Consider the following 7,268-nt stretch of genomic DNA (forward strand, 5'->3'; position numbering starts at 1 on the left):
ACACGAGCTGACGAAGTATAATATTACATAAAGGGATATCTCAAAATATCTTAATAATACTGAAACTTCATATACTAAAATATATTTTGAGAGTTGGAATTGAAATAGGGTATGATAAATAATAATGATATTAATAATGATGATGATGAAACTATTATTTTCAAAGTGGACATTTTATTGGGGTTGTTTTAATTAGTCAATGAACTCCGAGTTTTAAACTTTCTGAGGGAAACCCATGCATTTCCCTAACATTATAAGATTCCATAATCAACATTTCTATAACCTACGATAATATCACACCTAATTCCACCATAAAGAATAGAATTTAAATTCCTCACCCTCAAGTAAAAATATATATATAAAATAATGATCAGCAATCAATCAATCATATTAAATTAATATTGCATGATCATGAAAAAAGAAATGTTGTAAACCATTAACTTTGCTTCATATAGGTCGACTCACACAATTCATGATCACCGTCATCAAACATAAACAAGAAGAGACGTTTAGCTTGAATGTAAGGGCATGCAATTTTGTCGTTTATTGACATGAATAACGTCGATTTTGGTTGTGATGTCCACTTCAGTTCAGCTTTCCTAACATATTGCCAAAACTGGACAACATGAATTGACCTTGCTTCATGCATCATGCAAACCTTAGTCACTCCAATATTTATCTTCGTATACAACCTACTACACCATTAATTATATGGAATAGGAAAATTTGTAAATAAATGCCAAGCCGTCAGTCACCTAATATGCTTTGGTAGACAGAATGATGCATCCTATCATGATTATCGACGTGAAAATAATTATTTTTATGCTACTATTTTATAAGAAAAATTATGCTCTAAAAAATGTATTAGAAAAGTTATGTCAAAAGATGTGGGAAAAAAAAAAAAAAAAACCCTCTATTAATAAGGATGGCAACAGGATGGGAAGGGGTTGGGAAATGATTTTCCATTCCCATCTCTGCCCACCCAAAATCATCTCCATCCCCACTTAAGTAATGCAGGATCAGGATCAGAGATTCTTTGATGGGAGAGTCTTTTCTATATCTGCGCTATTTCCCATCTAAAGCAACAATGCATTTTAAAATTATAACACTTTAAAACAAAACTAAAGTAAAAATTCAGTATAAACTTAAACTAAAATCAAATGCTGCCCAAAACAAACCAAATTCTAAACATATCCACACCATATCCAAATAATAAAGCCATAAAAGGACTAATAATATTTTAAAAGTCAATATTATGTAGATCTATTTACATAATATATATAGAGGTGAAAGTTCTGACCGCCAAACCCGGGCCCGGCCGAGCCTGCCCAGCCCTAAAAGGAGGAGGGTCGGCGCAGTCCATCCCTAAAGCCCAACGAGGCCGACTTGAAATTTACAAGGTATTTTTAAGAAAAAAATTTTAAAAGAATGTGTTTGGGCTTGCCCGAATAAGGTTTTGGGCTTTAAACCTAGGCCCGGCTCGGCTCAGGGGTTAAGGTCGAGCCAACAGTGCCAGACCTTAGGCCGGCCTGTTTAGCCTAGCACAGACTTATAGCTCTAAATATGTATATATATCTATATGATTATCGGCGCAAAGTTGGGACAACTGGACAAACAGTGCTTCATTCGTCCCTGCTCCGTTATGATTCGGGGACAAGATTTTATCCCTATTGTTAATTGTTGTCCTTTACTCCCTGCTCCGCGTGGCCCCATCCACATGGAGAATACTGTCATATCTAGATAGGACACAGTTAATCATATTTTATGATTTTGATATTGATCATGAAATAGTCATATTTTATGATTATAATATGATCTGATGGATTAGAATTATGTCTCCTACCTTATGTTTATATTTCAATTTTCAACTATATTATCTATTGGCAAAGGCCCACCTTCACCAGCTCATACTGACTGCTACAGGTTCATTATTGAGACATATAATTCAGATCTCAAGGCCGAAGGTTTGGCCTTTTCTAAGTCTGAAAGTTGTAAGACCTTTGCTTTATGTCCTGCACATTTAGATTTAAAAGACTCCTACATCACATCCAAGGTTGTTTTGTCCACTACGATCATACTTTTAATTTAAATAATAAAGTGAGTTAAGAACTTGTTTAGTTCACTTATTCGAGTTTTTAATTTGAGTTGAGATGTGATTTTATATTAGAGTTTTTTACTGTAACAAAAAAGGTTAAATGTGACTGTTTCTGATAGCTTTTTACTGTAGCAAAATTCGAATTCTAAACTCGAATTGTTGAAACGACATTTTGAATATTTCAATGTTACTAATATTGTTAACTTGAACAGATGGACAGAGTAACTTTAGCATATTCTACCATAGCATGGGTCATATCCTTTGCATGTTGTAAGAATTTGTATTGAATTGTTTAGTATTTTGTCTAGTGTTTATGGTGTTACATGCGCAAACGCACCTACCGGTGAAACCATAAACATAAGTGGTGGTAGGGGGCGGACATATAATTTCAAAAGTGGGCAAACTATATATTTTAGAAATACACGTAAAAAATTACAAGGAAAGAAAAAATCTGGTGAGATAGCTACCTACCCTCGACCATGCGTAGCTCCGTCCTTGATCACACCTGTTGAACAGAAGCATCAAGATCTCGAATCTTTTTTTTTTTTTTTTTTTTTCAATAATACGAGCAAGAACAGTCTTATTTAGGAGGTCCAAATTTTGTTCATGCTCAACTCGAATTTAAGAAGAAACCAAAGAGATTCAGAGAACCGCTATCAAGTCTCTTATCAAACTTTTTTTCATAAGCAGTATCCGGCCTACACAAAAACTAAACAAGAAAACTATGGTAGAAAGATGCTCCAACACCAATAATACAATATACTCAACAACTTAGCTTTAAAGCTTGCCTTCCCTTAAAACTCGTGAGAAATTCTTTTGCACAATTGTGGTTGGTACTTGAAAGTTCAAGCATTGCAGTGCGTGTTGCCGCCACTGGTCTATCAGTAGTTTAGTCATTCGAAGATGCAAGACAGGCCACTGGAAGTTCAAGCATTGCAGTGCACAATTGTGGTTGGTACTTGGAAGTTCAAATGGTACACTCTTTATGTCAAAGCATAATCTAGCAATGTATCTTCAGCAGAAAGTGACTACACTGAAATGACATATAGAAATAGCATTAGGAATAGCCCATAATAACAGTCTACCATGTTCAAATTGGATTCCAACTCGGGAATTGTTACCATAAATTTGATTTTTGTAAAAGTAAGAAAAATAGATTACCTTCCAAACTATTCAAGGATGTCTTATCAGAGTCCATCTCAGATAGTAGATGTTTCGTACATGTTAGCAAGACATCAGTTAAAAGTTAAAACCTCCTTTTCACGCAACATCTTGTATGTCTCTTGTCATTCTAAAGTCCAAGAAGAAACTACAACGGACAAATCTTGATGGAATACCTGAAGGCAGAGAAAGTAGAGAATTTCTTATCTAGTTTATCAAACTAGAGTAAGACAAGGAAAATGTAGAAAATGAGGCGAAATGCTTCTTTTACCTTCTTAAAGTATTCCAACTCTTGCCTCAGATCTTCTGCAGTGTTCTCGGATTCTGTTGAAGGCAGCATAGTACTAGACAACAAATTCCGATCCTCTAAACCACTAAATACCTGCAAATAATCCATCATGTCAATTGCTGGTGTCCAAAACTCAAGAAAGCGACTTAAGTTATTTGCCACACCAGCATTCGAATACATTCTAGCTATTCCTGTTCAGGATATCATGATTAAAACTAATTAACTCAGCAGGCAAATGCATTCTAGCTATTCCTGTTAAGGATATCATAGATAAAACTAAATCTAACCCTTAGTTTAAAGAAAATGTAAAGTAATTGACTTCTAAGAGCAACTCCATACATGGTAGCTATTTCATGTTTTTAGCCAAAATGGCTAATGATTTAGCTAGAATTTAGCTTTTCTCCACTCCAACCATTAGCTAAATGGTTAGCTTTTTTGGAGAATCCATTTCACACTAGCTAAATTTAGCTAGCAAGAAGGGGCTAGCCATTTGATTTTTTGTATTATTTTACTCTCAAACCATAATAAATACAAATGTTCTTTCTAAATTCAACAAAGTTATTTTATATTTTTAAACTCAACAAATATTAAAATAATCGTATCACCTAAAAAGTACTAGCTTATATAGCTTTCTAGCCATTTTAGCTAAAATTTAACAAAAATTTAGAGAGTTCCTTTGGAGATGCTCTAATGTATTACGTAGAGAGAGAATTGATGAAGGATACGCAGACAAAAAATTAATAAATAAAGTTTCTTCCCATGATGTTTTCTAAATGATGTTGCTTTACCAGTTTATTACATGTTAATGAGTAGTGTGTACAAGAGGGAAAGATTTCAGATTCAGACTTGATACCGATTTGAAATTGAAACCTTCATAAGAATATGAAGACTGCATTTCTTGATTGTTCCTGCATTGGTGTTGCCATAATGCAACAGAAACTCATATAACTGCACAAAGAACTTTGACTTTCTTCTTCACCTGAAAATAACCCAAAAAAAATGCAAAAATAGACATACATAACTTCTTTCCCGCTGGCATATCTCTCAGACAAATCTGTACAGAAACTTTGAAGAAGAATATTTACTTCTTTTGGGATCTCCTTAAAAGAAGAGTGATCAAGTTTTGGTAACTTCTTCCTATGATGCCTTGCAAGTAGTGCTATCAACTGTAATTTGAAAGTAAAAATCAGCAGAGAGCACCTTCATAGTTCATCAGGGCACAGCATCTCAATACGGAAAAAACATACCTTGATTTCCTCGGCACTGTAACCATGAAGATGGTCGCCATTCTGCATATAAGACTGAAACCATAAGAACCTTTTACCTTTCATGTGAATTTCTCAACGCATATTAGCCTAGCAACATTAATGATACGGTTATTTCACATTCTACAACTTCCAACTTTCTATTCATCGATAATTACACCTACACAAAAACTATGACTACCACGAACCTTTCAAAAGAATTCCACTAAAAATCAAATACCCCTAGGAGGAATGAAGCAGTCTTACCATGATAATACAGTAAGACTGCTTATGATAGCCCTTTTTACCAGTGAAATGCCCAATGTTGTGAAGCATACAAGCAGCTTCAAGTTACTCAAGATCCTTTTCATCTAAGGAAGCAATAACTTGGTTATCAGCAAATTCCTCACATTTCCTCAACTCTTCAAAAATTTCCTGCAAAATTCATTACTCAAATATTGATGTCACAATAACAACTTCAGGTCCCCATACAAGATTCTAAAAAATACCAATAGAAAAGAAAATGCTTCGCATTTAATTGAACTCCAATTCTTGAGTAAGAAACTTAAATCAAATCCTACACATACCAGAGGATCAGAGGTAATACATGATAAGATATAGGAACAAAGAATTCTCATCGACATAACACAGATCCAATTACCCTAATTATTGAGAAATGCTTAATACCAACGGTTTTCCAATCGGTCAGAAATCATCTAATAGTCCTTCAATCTCATGTTGATTGGTTTGGTAATGATTACTAGTGCTGCTAACCATGATGCATAGAGTTGCACTTACATTTAACAAAGCTCAAGCATTCAACTAATTAAGACCCAAAACCACTACACACCTTTGAAATGGCGGCACATTGTGCAGCAGCCACCATCCTCTTCTTCCCATCAAACCTCGTCGCCAACCGCACAACAGACCTCCACCTAGCATTGGCATTCAAATCACAACTCTCACAAGCCTTACTCAAAATCTCCGCGACAACGCCCTCAGCCAACGCAAACCCGGAAACCTCCATCTCCTCAACACCAAGCGCCTCAAATATCTCCTCCAACAACACTGCCCCCGCCACAATAAACTCCGACCGCCTCTTGAAAAACCGCTCCCTCCTCTCACTCTCTTCCTCCCCCTCACCACACAGCCTCTCCACAACAGCTCTCAACTCCCCTCTACTCAACCTCCAATCCCTCTTACCAACCCCAAAAACATTATTCCCCACATTATCACCATATCCATCAAAAACCGCCTTCTCTAAAGCCTGTATAGTACCAGAAGACCCAACAACAACTTCAAAACCAAACCCTTTAACATCCTCAACCAACCCAGATTCCTCCATAACCGACCTAACATACTCTCTCATTTCACTTTGTCCAAACCCTCTCTGGCTCAAACTGACATGACCCAGATTCAAAGAACGCGCAAAAACGACATTCCCTCCCTTCCCAACGACAAACTCGGTGGACCCACCTCCAATATCAACACAAAGAACCAATTTTTCAAACACGGGAAAGAACTGAAGCGTACCCAGATAAACAAGCCTGGCTTCTTCTTCTCCGCTCAAGACTTCGACTTCCAATCCAGTCTTCTCCCTCACGTTTTCCAAGAACTCGGACTTGTTGGCGGCTTCGCGGACTGCTGACGTAGCGACGCAGCGGGTGTGGGTGGTGGGGATGTTGTGTACCCGGAGGAGTGTTTGGAAGGTATTGAGGGCTTTGAGGGCGCGAAGCTCGGAGAAGGCGGAAATGGCGAAAGGAGAAGTGGGAGTTTGGTGGTAGTGGCGGCGGCCGAGGAGGACGGGGTCTTTGCGAGGGGGAGGAAGCGGCCGGTGGGGGGGGCCCGGACGATGAGGAGCTTGAAGGAGTTGGTGCCCATGTCGATTGCGGCAAAAAGGGAAGGCGGAGAACATGGGGTTGGTGGTGGGATGGCGGAGGAGGAGGACGCCATGGATTTTCTTTGCTTGATCAAATTGAGAAACGCCATGGATTTTCTTTCCATGGATCGTGTATTTTTTTTTTTTTTTTTGCCTTGGAAAATCTGGCGGTTGAGAAACGACAATGGTGGTTATATAAAACGACATATCATTTATATAGAGTGATCAAACGACATGCTATCTTAAAACTGAGATGGCGTCTGATTAAAAACGACGTGCAATTGAAAAACACGTACGATGTTGCTAGCGTTAAATTTGAAAACGTCACGTTGGCATGTAAAGAATGATGAGAAGATGTCGTTTCCCTGAGAGAACAGTAAAGATATGTCGCTTGGAGCAGAAAGCTTATTTGTGAAAAACGACGTGTCATTTGTTCGTTACCATCTGAGAAATTCATCCCCTCAGAAAGTCAACGCAGGTATCTCTAGGTCTCTTTTTATGTTGGGATTTTGTGTTGAGTTTTCTTCTTCTCCTTTTTTTTTTTTTTTTTTTTTTGAAGTATGAGGATTTTTATTTTATCATTAGTTTTTTAATTTATTT

General features: G+C 37.2%; 1 pseudogene; it reads right to left on the minus strand.

The window, feature by feature from the left end:
• Positions 1-2,495: 2,495 nt before the first annotated feature.
• On the minus strand, positions 2,496-6,832 carry LOC21384568 (annotated as a pseudogene).
• Positions 6,833-7,268: the final 436 nt, after the last annotated feature.

Source organism: Morus notabilis, unplaced genomic scaffold (genome assembly GCF_000414095.1).
Source record: "Morus notabilis unplaced genomic scaffold, ASM41409v2 Scaffold1161, whole genome shotgun sequence".
Lineage (NCBI taxonomy): Eukaryota > Viridiplantae > Streptophyta > Magnoliopsida > Rosales > Moraceae > Morus > Morus notabilis.